Raw genomic sequence first — 20,911 nt, 5'->3', positions numbered from 1 at the left:
GAGTTGAGCGAAACGGGTCGGCAAAATTCAGAATCCGCCAACTTTTGCTAACGTCAGGTTTTTGCCGATCGAAACCCGACCATAGTGTGAGGTCGGCCATGAGGTCACCGACTTGAGCGCCAATGTCGCGTTTCCCACAATCCTTCCAGTACCTATTCTCAGCTAATCATGAAGGACGCACCCTGTGGGCAACACGATTACGTCGGCAGCGGCCCCCACCATGTTAGAGAAAGGCATGCAAGTGATTAGCTGGCTTTGTGTGGCGTCACAGTGCCTAAAAAAGGCCATGAGAGCCGACCGCCATCTTACTTCTGCCGATCTTAGCATAGGGACAGGTTGCTGCTGATCGTTCTCAATAGGGAGAGTGTTTAGGCAGGGAAAAAGTATAAAAAATTGCTTGTGCTGATAGCGAATGTCAATGCAAAACACAACTGTATAGTGTGCAGTGACAGGGGAGGATATATTTGTGTGCAGCAGCTCTGTTAGTTATTAGTCTACCTTATAGGGCTCCCTGATCGCTGCATTGCTGTTTGCACACTGCTGTGCAGACTGCTTCTTTAAAAGCAAATATATATTTTTTCCTTTTCTCTGCACAGTTAGCAAGCGTTCATTTTTTCACACTTTTTTGTGCAGCAGCTCTGTTTGTGATTAGGCTGCCTTATAAGGCTCCCTGATAGCTGCATTGCTGTTTGCACACTGGTTTGCAGACTGCTTTATTAAAAGCAAAAATCCTTTTATTCCTTTTTTCTGCACAGTAGATACTGAGCGTAAATTTTTTCACACACCGTCTAGAGGTGTACGCTCCTCACACACTACCGTGTAACGGCTGGTATCATGGACAAATACATGCTATAAGTGTGTGACTCCGTAAAAAAATATGCAGAGATTAACATTTTTCCATACATACACCGTATAGAGGTGTCCGATTCTCAAACAGTATCGGATATCTGGTGTTTTTATTACGGTCACATTTACACGAAGTCAGCGTGTGTGTGACACTCCTTAAATACATATACGAACATTTCCATTTCTCCATACACCGTATTGACTGCTATCCGATTATCAAACAGTATCAGATATATGATGTTCTTATTACGGTCAGTGCACATCTACACACAGTCAGCGTGTGTGTGTGACACTCCGTAAATACTTATACGGACATTTCCATTTCTCCATACACCGTATTGACTGCTGTCCGATTATCAAACAGTATCGGATATCTGGTGTTCTTATTAAAGTCAGTGCACATCTACACAGAGTCAACGTGTGAGTGACACTCCGTAAAGACATATACGGAGATTGACATTTTCACCATCAACGTATACAGCTGTACACTTCTGATACAGTACTGTATATCTGCTTGTTGGATTACGGTCAAATACATACTTGGTGAGCGTCTGTGACTCCCAAAATATATATGGAGATTTCACTTTTTACATACACCTTACACAGCTGTACGCTTCTCATACAGTACCATTTCTCTGCTGGTATTTTTGGTACATTTTCCCAAACATGAGGAAGTCTGTTGGAAGAGCCCGTGGATGTGGGCGTGGGGGGGCCACAGAGTATTGATGGTGGTGGTGGTGGTGGTGCATCGGCTGGTTCTGGCAAAAGCACAAAAGCAGCTAAGGCAGGAGGTGTTGAGCCTGCGTCATCAGCTGGCACAAGAAGGCCTTTGAGGTTCCATTTTCTGGGAGTAGGTAAACCGCTTTTAAAGCCGGAGCATCAGGACCAGGTTTTGGCTTACATTGCCGAAACAGCTTCCAGCTCTATTGCCTCCTCTTCTGAAGTTACAAAAACTGCAAGCACAGAGTCGTCAGTGCAGCCCTCTGATCAGGAAAAACACCTTTCGTTGTGTCCTTCACCCACACCAAAAGTGAAGGATGCTGCAGCACACATACTTCAGATTACTCCATGAAGCTCTTTTCACATACCATTCCTGGGTTATCAAGTCAAATCCTGAATTCCCCAGTCCAAGATGAATCTGATATGGAGTGCACTGATGCACAGCCACTGCTAGATGAATCTGCTGGTACATTCACCCACAGCACTACATTGCCCTCGCAGTCTACTGAGCCCGAATCAGACCCTGATGAAACTCAGGTGCCCCTTCCCGCATACTATACCACCTTACACGGTGACACAGAGGAAGGTGCAGATGACATTGAAGAGGAGGTCATGGATGACCCAGTTGTTGACCTGGATTGGCATCCATTGGGGGAAGAGGGTGCTGGTGACAATAGGTCAGAACAGGAGAAGGATCCACAGCAGGCATCGTCATCGCAGCAGCGGGCCCGTAGCAGGCCCGTAGCTGTCAAAAAACTTGGCAAGAAAATGAAAAGAATTGCAGGACAACTTGGCCAGACGGTCAAATTAGCACAGTGTGCAAGCCCTGAAAATTTGTACCATAGTAGGAAGAGTGCAGTGTGGCACTCTTTTGAACAAAACCCTACTGATGACGCAAAGGTTATCTGTAAGAAGTGCTGAAGGACCTGTAGCAGAGGGAAAAATCTAAGAAATTTTAATACCAGTTGCATGCTTAGACATTTAACCAACATGCACTTGCAAGCGTGGATGGACTACAAAACCTCAGATAGCACATGTGCACCTGCTCCGACTGAAGTTAGCCGACAATGCTCCATCACTTCCCCCACTGTAAGGCCACCGCTAAGCACACCACCATCAAGAAATGTTGAGGTGTCATCGCTAGGCCAAACCAGTCAGGCATTCACAATATTTTCGCGAGGAAACACTGAATCTAGGCCATCACCACCATCACCAACCCCTTCTCAGTCCATCATGTCCAATGCTAGTTCCCCCATATGCAGCTCTCAAGTCCAGCTCACCTTACCAGACACTCTGAGTAGGACAAGCAAGTACTCATCCTCTCATCCGCGTACACTGGCTTTGAACGCCTATATTGCCAAACTGAACTCATTAGAGATGACGCCCTTCTGTTTGGTAGAAAGCGAAGCTTTCCGAGAGCTCATGGCCTATGCTGTCCCACGCTATGACCTACCCAGTCGGCACTCCTTTTCTCGAAAAGCCATCCTTGCCCTCCACCAGCATGTGAAAGACCGCATTGTCCATGCACTAAAACAATCAGTGAGTGGAAAGGTGCACCTCACAACAGATGCATGGACCAGTAGGCATGGCCAGGGCCGTTACGTGTCCATCACTGCGCACTTGGTTAATGTGGTGGATGCAGGCTCCACAGGGGACAGCGGCAGTACAACAGTGCTGCCTATCCCACAGTATAGGAAACAGTTGGCTGTAGGCATTCGACCCTCCTCCTCCTCCAGAAGCGATAGCTCGTCGACAGAGAGCAGTCTCACAAGCACTCAATCCACATCTGTCAGTGCTGCACACGAGGTGTCCCACTGTCGAACAGCTAGTGTTAAGTGGCAGCAGTCTGTATTAAAAATGATGTCTTTGCACGACAGTAGACACACCGCCGAGGTACTGGCCGACTACTTGCAACGACAAACTAAGTCATGGCTGGGCAGTCTACATCTTGAGTCAGGCAAGGTAGTCAGTGATAATGGGTGGAATTTTGTGGCAGCCATAGCTGTTATGAATGGGTCATCAAGGAGGAAAACAAAAACCAGCTAAGTCACAGAAAACCAGAGAGGTTGGTAACTATGCAGATTGCAGACCCCTGATCCTAACCACACAACTAACAGCAGCCGTGGAGCGTACCTGCGATGAATCTAGATGCCTCGTCACAGCCAGAGGACTGAATGAGCGTAAAGCAAGAAAAGGGCAAAGCTAAACTGCCCCAGAGCAGACCCCAAAGGAATAGACAGCCCCCACACATGTATTGACAGTGAAACAAGATGAAAGCACAAACACAGGTAGGAAAATAGGCTGAGCAAACGATGGGGCCCACACTAACTAGAAAGGACAGGAAAGGAAAGATACTGTCTGCAATCACACCAAAAAACCCTGCAAATAATGTCCAACACTTCTGATAACAAAAAAACCCTGAAGTCACTAGACTTCACCCACTATATCAGCACTCTGGCATATTCTGAGAACAGAGCAAAAAGAGGCCAATCTAATAAGGGACAAAAAGCAAACTGGCAAATACAGTAACATAAGAGTGGAAATTCAGCACAGTCCCAGTCGGGGCTGACACAGAAACTGAATAGACAAAACCAAATCTCAAATGAGGACATTAGCAGAGAAAACTTAGCTTGAGATGACAGGAACTGAGCTGGAAACCAATACCTGAAGAGGCAGAAAAAATCACTAGCATCGGAATAGGGAGTCGGCTGTCTTAAATCCAGTCTGAGACTCCAGATGTCCAATCATCAGCCTCATTATCAGGTGGCAGGTCTCTGCTAATTAAATCAGCTTCACTACCTCCTGCCACCACCAGAGGGAGCCCGGAAAGAGAACTCACGACTGGCAGACCAGAAAATGAATTCACAACACATAACCCTTTCAAAACTCACACACATACCTTGCCTGGCTCACACCTTGAACCTGGTGGTGAAGTGCTTCCTAAATAATTATCCGAAGTTAACAGCCCTGCTCCATAAGGTGCGAAGACTGTGCTCACACATCCATCGCTCAAACATCCACTCCAGTCGTATGCAGAAGCTGCAGCGATCACTCAACCTCCACAAGCACCGCCTAATCATAGACGTTGCAACAAGATGGAACTCCACCATGCACATGGTTCAGAGGCTGTGCGAACAGAAGCAGGCTGTTATGCATTTGTGGGAGGAAACACGGGAAGGCAGTTTGAGGGCAGACATGGAATTGTCGGGTGTGCAGTGGTCAAAGTTGAAAAACCTCTGTAAAGTCCTTCAGTGTTTTGAGGAATGCACACTGTTGGTCAGCGCAGACGACGCCATCATAAGCATGACCATACCACTTATGTGTCTGCTCATGCAAACTTTGACGCACATCAAGGATCATGCGTCTGCAGCTGAGGAGCAACAGGAGGAGGAGGAGGAGGGAAGCCTTGATGACAGTCAGTCATTGTCTGGTCAGGGAACTGGCGTGGACAAGGTGGAGGAAGAAGAGGAAGATGAGGAGGAGGATGAGGGGGATGATTATTTTGGGGAGGAGGATGCTTCTCAGGGGGCAACAGAACATGTGGGCGTGCCAAGGTCAGGTACAGGGTTTGTGCATGACTGGAGGGATGTGGATTTGCCAGAAAGTGCTCCCCCACCCAGCACTCGCAGTGCATCATTGACACCTGGAACATTGGCCCACATGTGTGACTATGCCTTGCGGATCCTAAAAAGGGACCCCCACATTGCCAAAATGATGAGGGATGACGACTACTGGTTGGCCAGCATTCTCGATCCATGCTATAACGGCAAATTACACAACATCATGCCACAGGAGAACCTAGAGCTAATATTGGCTAACAAACAAGCAACCCTGGTAAACAGGTTGTTTGAGGCATTCCCAGCACATAGAAGCAGAGCTGGTTCTCCCACGAGCCATAGTGGGCAAAATGGAAGAGGTGTTCGTGGTGCACACAGCCGAACTGGCGTTGAAGACAGGGGTTTCCTGACCATGTTGTGGTCTGATTTCTCAAGTCCTGCGCACACGACAGCTAATACAGAATCGATTGCAAGTGACAGGAGACAGCAGTTGTCAATAGAGTTGAGCGATACCAGCCGATACTTGAAAATATCGGATCGGAATGGATCGGCCGATCTTTAAAAAAAGTATCGGTATCGCCGATTCCGATACCGGGAACCAATGCAAGTCAATGGGGCCAAAATATCGGAATTAAAAAAAACCCTTTCTTTCCTTGTAGGTTAATTCTACATGAAGAAAAACAACTAAGAATAATGTAGAATGTATTGTGGGAGGTGGAGGAGACATTAAAGCCATAGAGGTTTAGCCCAATCAAATGGAATAGCAGGAATTAAACTTTTTTTTTTAAAGATGTTAGGAGTTACAAAGATATTGACTATGTTAGCCTCATTTATATTTTGCCAGACATGTATGTCTTCTTCTTCTACTTCCTTTTTTTACATTCTTCTTCTTCTTCTTCTTCTACTTCCTTTTTTTACATTCTTCTTCTTCTTCTTCTACTTCCTTTTTTTACATTCTTCTTCTTCTTCTTCTACTTCCTTTTTTTACATTCTTCTTCTTATTCCTTTTTTTACATTCTTCTTCTTCTTCTTCTACTTCCTTTTTTTACATTCTTCTTCTTCTTCTTCTACTTCCTTTTTTTACCTTCTTCTTCTTCTTCTTCTACTTCCTTTTTTTACATTCTTCTTCTTATTCCTTTTTTTACATTCTTCTTCTTCTTCTTCTACTTCCTTTTTTTACATTCTTCTTCTTCTTCTTCTACTTCCTTTTTTTACATTCTTCTTCTTCTTCTACTTCCTTTTTTTACATTCTTCTTCTTCTTCTTCTACTTCCTTTTTTTACATTCTTCTTCTTATTCCTTTTTTTACATTCTTCTTCTTCTTCTTCTACTTCCTTTTTTTACATTCTTCTTCTTCTTCTTCCTTTTCTTACATTCTTCATATTCTTCTTATTCAACAATTATTATTCTACATATTCAGCTTCTTCATCTTCTTCCTATTCTTCTTCATCATATTCTTGTTTGTGTCAGGCATTCCTGTAGTTGTTATCTAGAAAAGTTAGAAGTTTACACCTTCCGTTCTGCCTGTCACAAAAGATTTACAACAGGATTTGTCCGCGTTCAGTTTGGCCTGCAGAAGCAGGCCTTTTCCAGGGGCACCACGAGGAGGAACGGACTCACCCCCATACACTGCTTAGTCTTCTTCTGCTTATAAATAAGATAATATCATTTGCTCAGAGTATTAGTCTTATGCTTAATGTTCTTCTGCTTTGTTTTTTTATGCTTCTTTGTCTTCTCTCTCTTGTTGTTCTGCATCTTGGTGGTTGTCTTCCTGTTCTTTGTCCTCTTGAACCAGCTGACGGTACTGGCACCCGGAGGGGCAGCAGAAGGAACAAGAGCCAATGGCACTACCGAGGACCAGCTGACGGTGCTGGAACCCGGTTACTAAGCAGGAGGTACCTGTGCTACAAAGCACTACCAAGGACCAGCAGACGTTGCCGGAACTCGGATACCGAGATGGAGGCACCTAGGCCAAAGGCTCTGACGAGAACCAGCTGACGGTGCTGGAACCCGGAGGGGTAGCATAAGCTGCAAGAGCAAATGGAAATAGCGAGGACCAGCTGACAGTGCTGGCACCCGGAGGGGCAGCAGAAGGAATAAGAGCCAATGGCACAACCGAGGACCAGCTGACGGTGCTGGAACCCGGTTACTAAGCAGGAGGTACCTGTGCTACAAAGCACTACCAAGGACCAGCAGACGTTGCCGGAACTCGGATACCGAGATGGAGGCACCTAGGCCAAAGGCTCTGACGAGAACCAGCTGACGGTGCTGGAACCCGGAGGGGTAGCATAAGCTGCAAGAGCAAATGGAAATAGCGAGGACCAGCTGACAGTGCTGGCACCCGGAGGGGCAGCAGAAGGAATAAGAGCCAATGGCACAACCGAGGACCAGCTGACGGTGCTGGAACCCGGTTACTAAGCAGGAGGTACCTGTGCTACAAAGCACTACCAAGGACCAGCAGACGTTGCCGAAACTCGGATACCGAGATGGAGGCACCTAGGCCAAAGGCTCTGATGAGAACCAGCTGACGGTGCTGGAACCCGGAGGGGTATCAGAAGTTACCCCTGAAAAGCAAAGTTGGCATGCCGCAAGCTGGCCGCAGTTACCGAATCACACAGTCCTACAGGGGGTGCTTGTCCTACTGGCACTATGGAACAAACCTTTCTTACCAGAACCCGCAGTCCACATAGGAAGCACCTAAACTGCTGGCACCCTAGCCTCGGCTAACCCAACCGCAACACGACATGGCAACTTGGGGTGGCAAACTGACATTGACACTTCCCGGAAACAGCAGGCAGGGCTGGAACCAAGCTGGGCTGGAGGGAGTACCCGTGCCAAAGTCAGTTATGAGCAGCAACTGGCGATGTTGGAGCCCAGGACAAGCACTTAGCAGGCTGAGGCCTGATGTGCTGTCAATTGGGAGGCAGCAGGACAGATTGCCATCAAAACAGCAGGGGAACAGCTGACGTTACTGAACCCCACAAACACAGGAGCTAGTGTTTTACTCTGTGAAGACGGCACTTCCGAGCAACAACTGGCTGTGTTGAAGCCCAGGGACAAGCACGGAGCAGGCTTAGGCTGCATTGAAGAAATTTTAAGATCGGTTGTAGACTACTAATTTGAACCAAGCTCCACTTAGGCCTGTGGCTTCACTGATTTTCGTATTTCCCCTGTCCTCCAACCCCGCCAGTTACAGCTCCGAAGTGGCGTCTGCACAATCCACACTTGTTCCTGTGTTACAGGTGTTCAGTCCGGTCAGTTAATCCCCTGATGTGTGTCCGGCAATGTCGCCTGCTCTGTCCACATTCCGATAATGGGAATGTGGACAGAGCAGGCGACATTGCCGGACACACATCAGGGGATTAACTGACCGGACTGAACACCTGTAACACAGGAACAAGTGTGGATTGTGCAGACGCCACTTCGGAGCTGTAACTGGCGGGGTTGGAGGACAGGGGAAATACGAGAGACAGTGTAGCCACAGGCCTAATTGGAGCACGGTTAAAAATCAGTAGTGGTACGACTGTGTAGGCAGCAGGAGACTTTGCCATCCACACAGCAGGGGATCAGCTGACATTACTGAACCCCACTGAGACACGGGAGCAAGTGTCTCTTTCCGTGTGGACGGCACTTCCGAACTACAACTGGCTGTGTTGAAGCCCAGGAAATAGGAGGGTGTAGGCAGAGGCCTACTGTATTTTGAATGAGTTTACAGCAGGAGAGACTGCCATCCACACAGCAGGGGATCAGCTGACGTTACTGAACCCCACTGAGACACGGGAGCAAGTATCTCTTTCCGTGTGGACGGCACTTCCGAACTACAACTGGCTGTGTTGAAGCCCAGGAAATAGGAGGGTGTAGGCAGAGGCCTACTGTATTTTGAATGAGTTTACAGCAGGAGAGACTGCCATCCACACAGCAGGGGATCAGCTGACGTTACTGAACCCCACTGAGACACGGGAGCAAGTGTCTCTTTCCGTGTGGACGGCACTTCCGAACTACAACTGGCTGTGTTGAAGCCCAGGAAATAGGAGGGTGTAGGCAGAGGCCTACTGTATTTTGAATGAGTTTACAGCAGGAGAGACTACCATCCACACAGCAGGGGATCAGCTGACGTTACTGAACCCCACTGAGACACGGGAGCAAGTGTCTCTTTCCGTGTGGACGGCACTTCCGAACTACAACTGGCTGTGTTGAAGCCCAGGAAATAGGAGGGTGTAGGCAGAGGCCTACTGTATTTTGAATGAGTTTACAGCAGGAGAGACTGCCATCCACACAGCAGGGGATCAGCTGACGTTACTGAACCCCACTGAGACACGGGAGCAAGTGTCTCTTTCCGTGTGGACGGCACTTCCGAACTACAACTGGCTGTGTTGAAGCCCAGGAAATAGGAGGGTGTAGGCAGAGGCCTACTGTATTTTGAATGAGGTGACAGCAGGAGAGACTGCCATCCACACAGCAGGGGATCAGCTGACGTTACTGAACCCCACTGAGACACGGGAGCAAGTGTCTCTTTCCGTGTGGACGGCACTTCCGAACTACAACTGGCTGTGTTGAAGCCCAGGAAATAGGAGGGTGTAGGCAGAGGCCTACTGTATTTTGAATGAGTTTACAGCAGGAGAGACTGCCATCCACACAGCAGGGGATCAGCTGACGTTACTGAACCCCACTGAGACACGGGAGCAAGTGTCTCTTTCCGTGTGGACGGCACTTCCGAACTACAACTGGCTGTGTTGAAGCCCAGGAAATAGGAGGGTGTAGGCAGAGGCCTACTGTATTTTGAATGAGTTTACAGCAGGAGAGACTGCCATCCACACAGCAGGGGATCAGCTGACGTTACTGAACCCCACTGAGACACGGGAGCAAGTGTCTCTTTCCGTGTGGACGGCACTTCCGAACTACAACTGGCTGTGTTGAAGCCCAGGAAATAGGAGGGTGTAGGCAGAGGCCTACTGTATTTTGAATGAGTTTACAGCAGGAGAGACTGCCATCCACACAGCAGGGGATCAGCTGACGTTACTGAACCCCACTGAGACACGGGAGCAAGTGTCTCTTTCCGTGTGGACGGCACTTCCGAACTACAACTGGCTGTGTTGAAGCCCAGGAAATAGGAGGGTGTAGGCAGAGGCCTACTGTCTTTGTAATGCGGAGACAGCAGGAGAGACTGCCATCTCCACAGCAGGGGAACAGCTGGCAGTGCTGAACCCCACTAACACTTGAACGAATGTGTTTGGCTCTGTGGAGACGACACTTCTGAACACCAACTGACGTTGTTGGAGCCCAGGATTAGGCGAGGAGCAGGCTGGGGCCTACTGGATTTTGGCAGGTGAATGCAGCAGGAGACTTGCCATCTCCACAGCAGGGGAACAGCTGGCAGTGCTGAACCCCACTAACACTTGAACGAATGTGTTTGGCTCTGTGGAGACGACACTTCTGAACACCAACTGACGTTGTTGGAGCCCAGGATTAGGCGAGGAGCAGGCTGGGGCCTACTGGATTTTGGCAGGTGAATGCAGCAGGAGACTTGCCATCTCCACAGCAGGGGAACAGCTGGCAGTGCTGAACCCCACTAACACTTGAACGAATGTGTTTGGCTCTGTGGAGACGACACTTCTGAACACCAACTGACGCTGTTGGAGCCCAGGATTAGGCGAGGAGCAGGCTGGGGCCTACTGGATTTTGGCAGGTGAATGCAGCAGGAGACTTGCCATCTCCACAGCAGGGGAACAGCTGGCAGTGCTGAACCCCACTAACACTTGAACGAATGTGTTTGGCTCTGTGGAGACGACACTTCTGAACACCAACTGACGTTGTTGGAGCCCAGGATTAGGCGAGGAGCAGGCTGGGGCCTACTGGATTTTGGCAGGTGAATGCAGCAGGAGACTTGCCATCTCCACAGCAGGGGAACAGCTGGCAGTGCTGAACCCCACTAACACTTGAACGAATGTGTTTGGCTCTGTGGAGACGACACTTCTGAACACCAACTGACGTTGTTGGAGCCCAGGATTAGGCGAGGAGCAGGCTGGGGCCTACTGGATTTTGGCAGGTGAATGCAGCAGGAGACTTGCCATCTCCACAGCAGGGGAACAGCTGGCAGTGCTGAACCCCACTAACACTTGAACGAATGTGTTTGGCTCTGTGGAGACGACACTTCTGAACACCAACTGACGTTGTTGGAGCCCAGGATTAGGCGAGGAGCAGGCTGGGGCCTACTGGATTTTGGCAGGTGAATGCAGCAGGAGACTTGCCTTCTCCACAGCAGGGGAACAGCTGGCAGTGCTGAACCCCACTAACACTTGAACGAATGTGTTTGGCTCTGTGGAGACGACACTTCTGAACACCAACTGACGCTGTTGGAGCCCAGGATTACGCATGCCGCATGCAGAGGCCAATGGGCATCGGTTTTTATGGAGGTTGTGGACTACTACTGATTCTAACCATGCTCCACTTAGGCCTCTGGCTCCACTGTCTCTACTATTTACCCTGGCCTCCAACCCCGCCAGCTACATCTCTGAAGTGGCGTCAGCACAATCTACACTTGTTCCTGTGTTACTGGTGCTCAGTCCCATCAGTTGATCCCCTGATGTTTGTCCGGCAAGTTCGCCAGCTCTGTCCTCATTCCCACTACTGGTTATGGGAATGTGGACAGAGCAGGAGACCTTGCCGGACACACATCAGGGGATAAACTGATGGGACTGAGCCACAGGAACACAGGAACAAGTGTAGATTGTGCTGACGCCACTTCAGAGATGTAGATGGCGGGGTTGGAGGTCAGGGGAAATAGTAGAGACAGTGGAGCCAGAGACCTAAGTTGGGCACGGTTAAAAATCAGTAGTGGTTTGAATGTTGATGGAGCTGGTGACTCTGCCGTCCACACAGCAGGGGATCAGCTGGCATTACTGAACCCCAGTAACACAGGAGCTAGTGTGTTTCTCTGTGCAGACGACACATCTGAGCGACAACTGGCTGTGTTGAAGCACAGGGATTATAGTTCAGGTGGTAGAAAAATGAACACACCAGCAGACCTGGATACAGTTGCCAACCACTAATTTAGTCTGTAAGAGGAATGGCAAAGTCTTTGGAGATCCAGGCCTTGTTCATTTTCAGAAAAGTCAGCCGGTCAACATTATCGGAAGATAGTCGCGTGCGACGGTCTGTTAGTACACCACCTGCGGCACTAAAGACACGTTCCGATAATACACTGGCAGCAGGGCAAGCCAGCACCTCCAATGCATACTGGCTAAGCTCTGGCCATGTATCCAGCTTAGAGACCCAAAACTTGAAGGGGGAAGAGCCATCTGGGAGTACAGCGACAGGGCAAGACATGTAGTCTGACACCATCTGACGGAAGCGTTGCCTCCTGCTGACTCGAGGCGTCGCTGATGGTGTAGACAATTGTGGTGGACACACAAAACTTTGCCACATTTGGGCCATAGTGGTCTTGCCTTGTGCTGCGGCACTGCCTCTGCTCCCTCTTTGTGCAGAGTTTCCTCCACTGCCTCGACGCACAGAGCTGCTTTGTAAAGCACTAGCAACAATGCTGTCGGGTGGAATGGAAAACATTATGGACTGCACCAGTGACTCTTCGTACTCCCGCATTTTACGCTCCCGGTTCAACGTTGGTATGAGCCTTTGTACGCTGTCCCGGTAGCGAGGATCTAGGAGGGTGTACACCCAATAATCAGCCGAGACGAGAATGTGGGCGATGCGGCGGTCGTTTCTCAGGCACTGCAGCATGAAATCAACCATGTGCTGCAGACTCCCAACTGCCAAAGAACCGCTGTCCCCTGTTTGAGGCGTGACCTCGACCTGCTCTGCATCACCCCACCCTCGCTGTACATACTGAGTAGAGGTTTGTGTACCTCCCTCCTCTGGAGAGATGTCTTCCTCCTCCATCGACTCCTCCTCATCCTCCTCACAAAGTGTCCCCTGCCTAGGCCTTTGTGAGGAAACACGTAGCGCAGACTGTCCAGAAGCAGATGGCATTTGGGACTCCTCATCCTCCACCTCTTCTGAAACCTCATCCCTTAGTGCTTGCAGTGTTTGTTGAAGCAGGCAGATAAGGGGGACAGTCATGCTGACTAGTGCATCGTCTGCACTCGCCATCCGCGTGGATTCATCGAAGGCACGCAAAACGAGGCAGATGTCCTTCATAGAGGCCCACTCAATGGTGCTGAAGTGTGAACGGCGCACAGTGCGACTTGTTTGCGCCTGATGCAGCTGGTACTCCATGACTGCTGCCTGCTGCTCACACAACCGCTCCAACATATGTAACGTTGAATTCCACCGGGTGGGTAGGTCACATATGATGCGATGTTCCGGAAGGCCAAATCGTCGCTGCAGAGCAGCGAGGCGCGATCTTGCCATGCTGGAACGTCGCAAGTGAGCGCACTCTATGCGGACCTTGTGCAACAGTGCATCAAGATCCGGATAGTCCCTCAGAAAGCTCTGCACGACCAAGTTAAGAACATGTGCCAGACATGGGATGTGTGTGAGGTTGCCTAGGCCAAGAGCTGCCACCAGATTTCGGCCATTGTCACACACTACCAAGCCCGGCTGGAGATTCGCTGGCCCAAACCACACATCGCTCTCCAGCTTGATAGCATTCCAGAGCTCCTGCGCTGTGTGGCTTCGATTCCCCAAAGAAATTAATTTGAGTACAGCCTGTTGACGTTTGGCCACGGCTGTGCTCATATCGGTCGTAACAGGCTCCTGCTCTGCTGTTTCTGAGGAACTTGAGTAGGAGGAGGAGTCTATGTGTACAGACTGGAGTCCTGCAATCCGTGGCGTTGGAAGAACACGTACAGCGCCACTCTCCAGATCCGTACCCGGCTCCACAACATTGACCCAGTGGGCAGTGAGGGAAAGGTATCGTCCCTGTCCATGGTTACTGGTCCACGCATCGGTGGTCAGGTGGACCTTGCTACTAACGGCGTTTAGTAGCGCATGTTTTATTTTGCCCTCAACATGTTTCTGCAGGGCAGGGACGGCTCGCCTGCTGAAATAAAAGCGGCTGGGCACGTTGTATTGGGGGACTGCCAATGCCATTAAGTTCCGGAAGGTGTCAGTGTCCACCAGCCTGAATGACAGCATTTCAACTGCCAGAAGTTTGGCAATGCCAGCATTCAGAGACTGTGCTCGGGGATGGTTTGCCGAGTAAGGGCGCCTTTTATCCCATGCCTGTGCTACCGATGGCTGTGATGGATGGGAACGTGCTGTTATGGGTGGAATCTGACAGGGTCTCCGGACAACAGTGGCAGAGGTTCTTCCTTGGCGATCCTGTGAGGAAGCCGAACCAGCAGTGTGTGAGCTGGAGGAAGAGGGCCCAACACGAACTGAAGAGGTGGTAGGTGGTGCTGTACGTTGGCCTACGTCTTCAGGGTGTCTCTGCAACTCCAACTCGTGCTTGGTGCGCACATGTTTCCACATATTTGTGGTATTGAGGTTGCTGACATTTCTCCCTCTTTTGACTCTCTGATGACACAGCTTGCATTTGACAAAGCAAATGTCATCTGCAACTGTGTCAAAAAAGGACCACGCACTGCAACTCTTGTGAGCGCCCGGTTTGCCTTTGGAAGGAGGAATGCTCCTAACGGGTGCCGAAGTGGAGGGTACAGGCAACCAAGTCTTCCCCCTCCCTCTGCCTCCTGTTTTGGCCGGTAGGGGAATCTCTTCCTCCGAGCTGCTCCCACCACCTTCCTGTTGCTCACGCCATGATGGGTCAAGGACCTCATCATCTTCCCTCCCCTCTTCAAACAGCTGCTTCTCCGGGGTTGTCTCGCCAGCACCGTACGCACCAGAAAGTGGCAACTGAGTCTCGTCATCATCTGATGCGTACTGAGGTGTGCTGACCATAGGCACTGGCCCACTCGCCTCTTCAGATTCAGAGGGACAAAGAAGTTGCGCATCACTGCATACTCCCTCTTCTTCACATTCAGGAATGCTGCTTGGCTGGCCCCCTCTTTCCAAGCCAACAGATTCCGAGAACAGAAGTAGAGACTGTGATGGCTCCTGTCCATGTCTCTCTGACTGCCTGGACACTTTGGCAGGTGGTGAAGAGACAGATGGTTGCTCTTCGGTGCTCTGACCCTGAGAGGATGCGGAAGTAATTGAAGTCGATGCGTTAGCTGCCATCCATCCGACAACGGCTTCAATTTGTTCCTCCCGCAGCAGTGGGGTACGTTGAGGTCCTACAAAGCTGCGCATAAAGGACTGTTGCCTGCTAAAACTGGGGGATGCTGATCCACTGGTGCCCGCAGCAGGCCCAGAATCCCCACGTCCTCTACCTGTAGAATCCCCACGTCCTCTCCCTGCAGAATCCCCACGTCCTCTCCCTGCTGAAACTCCACGCCCACGCCCCCGCGCCTTACTCCCTGCCTTCTTCATCTTGCAAGACTGCTTAAGATAGGCAAAAAAGTACAAAGGGGGGCCTTAGTGTGCTTATTCCTGAACAGCTGGTTACAGGTACAAGAAACACTAATTTTATGAAGTGTGTGTGTGTGGACTAGACTTTAATAGGAGCTGATGTGGCCTACACAAGTTCAAAATGTAGTGTTTGGTGAACTTTTTATGTGGTTTCTTTGTTTGAAACAAACTCAAAGTATGAGAACAAAGAATTGAAACTGATAGTATCACCAACTTTTTGGAGCTATTACAATGCAGGCAGGTAACCTACAATGCAAAAGATGAGGCTCCAAAAAAATTGGGTAATACTAATCTGGCTGCGCCGGCAGGGCACAAGCCAGAAAAAAAGGCTCCTCTATCTACTCCTATATAGTGTTTGCAACCAACCAATGTTGATGGATACGGATGGATGCACACTAATGGGAGAAGAAAAAATGAGCTGCACTCAGAGACAAATATGTGTGAGGCAGTGACGCACGTTGAGCGTCCTACAACCAGACGTAGCTGCAGGACACTCTACTCAGCGTGAGCTGCACTCACACACAGTCAGAGACCTCTCAGACAGCCGTCAACAGTGCAGCTAAGTGGGCACTGGCACTGACAGGCTGCAGAAAGGCTCCGCTGTGTACTCCTATATAGTGTTTGCAACCACCGTAGATGGAGACGGATGGATGCACACTAATAGAAGAAAAAATGAGCTGCACTCAAATAAAAATATGTGTGAGGCAGTGACGCACGCTGAGCGTCCTACAGCCAGACGTAGCTGCAGGACACACTACTCAGCGTGAGCTGCACTCACACACAGTCAGAGACCTCTCAGACAGCCGTGAACAGTGCAGCAAAGTGGACACTAGCACTGAAAGGCTGCAGAAAGGCTCCGCTGTCTACTACTAGTGTTTGCAACCAACGTATATGGATACGGATGGAAGCACACTAGATTGAAATTATTTAAAAAATGCAGCTCAAAAAATAAAAGATGTATGAGGCAGCAGTGATCACACTGGGTGGCCTACAGCCTGACGTGGCTGCAGGACCCACTCCACAGCGTGAGCTGCACTCACACAGCCCTTGCAGACAGCTGTGAACACTGCTGCTAGGGCAAAGAAGGCTACAGTGGTGGTTTATGTAGCCTGGGTAAAGCACTAGATGTTTGGTGGAATCGCTATTTCTAACTGTCCCTCACAGTCTTCTACAGCAGCCTGTCCCTAACTGAATTCACAGCAGAGTGACCAGAAATGGCGGCTGCGGTGGCTTTTATAGTGCATCATGACATCATTTCGGCAGCCAATCACAGCCATGCCAATAGTTAACATGCCTACATGCCTAACAGGATGTGCCCACACTTCGGAGGATTCCCATTGGCTTAATCAAAGCAAGCAGGCTCATAGCATGATGGGAACTTCCTATTCCGATTCCGATCCCGGAATCCGATATGAAAAAAGTATCGGAATTAAGTATCGGAATTCCGATACCGCTAATATCGGCCGATACCCGATACTTGCGGTATCGGAATGCTCAACACTAGTTGTCAACTATGGTTACAAACTACTTCGCCTCCCATATCAAAGTTCTCCCTCACAGGTCATTCCCCTTTGATTTTTGGGCCTCAAACTGGACACATGGCCTGAATTGGCACAATATGCCTTACAGGAGCTCGCTTGCCCTGCTGGTAGTGTGCTATCTGAAAGAGTCTTCAGTGCTGCTGGATCAGTCCTGACATAAAAAGGACCCATCTGTCAACCCAAAATGTTGATGATCTAACCTTCATTAAAATGAACCATGCATGGGTTTCAAAAGATTTTGTCCCACCTTCCCCTGATAGCACATAGGTTGACAGAAAAAACGCTCGCTTTTGACCTCCTCTTCCTCTGACTTCTCCAATTCCTCCATTGGCAGCAGTTGAATGTCCAGCCTACATATCAACATATGCCATTTTTTAAACTACCCAAAATGGGATGCCCCCCTACCCCAGGCCCAGGGTCAAAACCTGCTGCACCGGGCAAGTGCTGTTGCCCTGAACAGGTGTGTGGCCCCACCCTTGGGCGACGAGACTGTCACAGGTCCTCTCATAGTACAATAAAGTGTCTCTGACGGTGGGGGGCCAACTCGCCGTCAGACACACTGGCATACTATGAGGGGCTCTGTGCCAGTACCGGCACCCACGAGTGGGTCTACCCTGCTTGCTCAGGGACACAGCACTTGCAATACTTACCTATCCATGCTCCTCCACTGTGTAGTCTGGCCAGTTAAATCTGTCACAGGGACGGCTGTTATGAATGGGTCACCGAGGAGGAAAAAACCTAAACAAGCTAAGTCACAGAAAATCAGAGAGGTTGGTAACTATGCAGATTGCAGATCCCTGATCCTAACCAAACAACTAGCAGCAGCCGCGGAGCGTACCTACGATGATCCTAGACGCCTCGTCACAGCCGGAGGACTAAATAAGCCTAAAGCAAGAAAGGGGAAAACTAACTGCCCCAGAGCAGACCCCAAAGGAAAGACAGCCCCCACACATGTATTGACGGTGAAACAAGATGAAAGCACAAACACAGGCAGGAAAATAGGCTGAGCAAACGATGGGGCCCAAACTAACTAGAAAGGATAGGAAAGAAAAGACACTGTCTGCAATCTGCCAAAAACTCTACAAAAATAATGTCCAACACTTCTGATAGCAAAATTAACCCTGAAGTCACTAGACTTCTCCCACTATATCAGCACTCCGAAATATTATGAGACAGAGCAAAAAGAGGCCAATCTAAAAAGGGACAAAAAGCAAATTGGCAAATACAGATAAATAAGAATGGAAATTCAGCACAGCCCCAGCCGGGGCTGGCTGACCACACAAAAAAACTGAATAGACCAACAAAATCAAGTGTGAACATTAGCAGAAAAACTTAGCTTTAGATGACTGGAACAGAGCTGAAAACCAAGACCTGACAAGCCAGAAGGAATCACCAGCACCAGAATAGGGCGTCGGCTGTCTTAAATCCAGTCTGAGATTCCTGAGGTCCAATCGTCATCCTCCTTATCAGGTGGCAGATCTCTACTGATTAAATCAGCCTCACTACCTCCTGTTACCACCAGAGGGAGCCTGGAAGGAGAACTCACAACTGGTGGACCAGAGAATGAACTCACAACAGTACCCCCCCTTGAGGAGGGGTCACCGAACCCTCATCCACGCCACCAGGCCGATCAGGATGGGCCCGGTGAAAAGCACAAACCAATCTATTGGCATGAATATCAGAGGCAGAGACCCAAGAATTATCCTCCTGGCCATAACCCTTCCATTTGACTAAATAGTGGAGTCTCCATCTAACCAAACGAGAATCCAATATTTTCTCTACCTCATATTCCACATTGCCTTCAACCAACACAGAGTCAGGAGGTGCTGCCATAGGAACCACTGGCTCAACAAACCTATTCAACAGAAATTTGTGAAATACGTTATGGATTTTGAACGTAACTGGAAGAGCCAATCGAAACGAAACAGGATTAAGAATCTCCAAAATCTTATAAGGTCCAATAAACCTTGGCTTAAATTTTTTGAGATGCAACCTTCATAGGAATATTCTTTGACGACAACCAAACCATATCACCCACTTTAAACCGGGGACCAATGGTCCTATGCCGGTTGGAAAATCGCTGGGCCTTTTCCTGATAGAGTGACAACTTATCCACCACTTGGTCCCATATCTGCTGCATTCTCTCAACCACAGGTCCACACCTGGGCAGGACTAAGATTCCACTTGCCCTGAAGAGAATCGAGGATGAAACCCAAAATTACAGAAAAAGGGTGACATCAAGGTGGCAGAACTAGCTCTATTGTTCAGTGCGAATTCGGCCAAGGGCAAAAATGAGATCCAATCATCCCGATCAGCAGATATAAAACATCTCAAATAAGACTCCAAGGTCTGGTTTGTTCTCTCAGTCTGTCCATTGGTCTGAGGATGAAACGCGGAGGAGAAGGATAACTGAATTCCCAGATTGGAACAAAAGGCTTTCCAGAATCTGGATACAAACTGGACTCCTCTGTCGGACACAATGTTCTCAGGAATCCCATGTAACCGAACCAGCTGTTGTAAAAACAAGGGCACCAACTCAGCGGAAGATGGCAACTTTGGGAGTGGTACAAGATGGACCATCTTCGAAAATCTATCACAAATCACCCAGAAAACAGTCATTCTCTGAGAGACAGGAAGATCAGAAATAAAATCCATTGAGATATGGGTCCATGGCCTCTTGGGCACCGGCAGGGGCATCAGCAACCAACTAGAACGAGAACAGGGTTTAGACCGAGAACAAGTCCCACAGGACTGTACAAAATTCCTGACGTCACGAGATAAGGCAGGCCACCAAAAAGACTGACTCACCAAATCTCTGGTACCAAAAATACCTGGATGACCAGCCAATGCGGAGCAATAAATTTCAGACATCACTCTCTTTCTCCACTGGTCAGGAACATACAATTTTCCCATAGGGCAACGCCCAGGTTTATCCTCCTGAAATTCCTCCAGGGTGCGTCTCAAATCGGGCGAAATGGCAGAAAGAACTACCCCCTCACCTAGGATGGTAGTAGGCTCGGTCACATTAAGAGAATCAGCAAAGAAACTCCTAGAAAGGGCATCTGCCTTAACATTCTTAGTGCCCGGAAGAAAAGAGACCACAAAATTAAAACGCGTGAAAAACAAGGCCCATCTAGCCTGTCTAGGATTCAAGTGTTTGGCCGACTCCAGATAAATCAAATTCTTGTGATCCCTCTAACCAATGTCTCCACTCATCAAATGCCCATTTCATGGCCAACAATTCCCGATTCCCCACGTCATAGTTGCGTTCAGATGGGGAGAACTTTCGAGAAAAGAAGGCACAGGGATTCATCTTAGAAGTCACAGGTCTTTTTGGGACAAAACAGCTCCTGCACCAATCTCAGAAGCATCTACTTCCACCTGAAATGGAAGTGAGACATCAGGTTGCCGTAAAACTGGAGCTGAAGTAAATCTTTGCTTAAGCTCCTGAAATGCTGAGACAGCCTCAGGAGACCAATTCAGCACATCAGCACCCTTCTTGGTCAGATAAGTCAGTGGTTTGACAATACCTGAAAAATTACATATAAATTTACGATAGAAATTAGCAAAACCCAAAAACTTCTGGAGGGCCTTCAAAGAAGTAGGCTGAACCCAATCATAAATGGCCTGTATCTTGGCAGGGTCCATTTCAATAGTCGATGGAGACAAGATAAATCCCAAAAATGAAATCCTCTGTACACCAAAGAGGCATTTCGATCCCTTAACAAACAGGGAATTCTCCCTCAAAATCCGGAACACAGTCCGGACGTGTTCCACATGAGAATCCCAATCACTAGAAAAGATCAAAATATCATCCAGATAG

The sequence above is a fragment of the Dendrobates tinctorius genome, unplaced genomic scaffold (genome assembly GCF_039654945.1).
Source record: "Dendrobates tinctorius isolate UK_male_01 unplaced genomic scaffold, ASM3965494v1 ptg000151l, whole genome shotgun sequence".
Classification (NCBI taxonomy): Eukaryota; Metazoa; Chordata; class Amphibia; order Anura; family Dendrobatidae; genus Dendrobates; species Dendrobates tinctorius.
The sequence above is the reverse complement of the archived record's forward strand: the minus strand, read 5'-3'. Positions refer to the sequence as shown.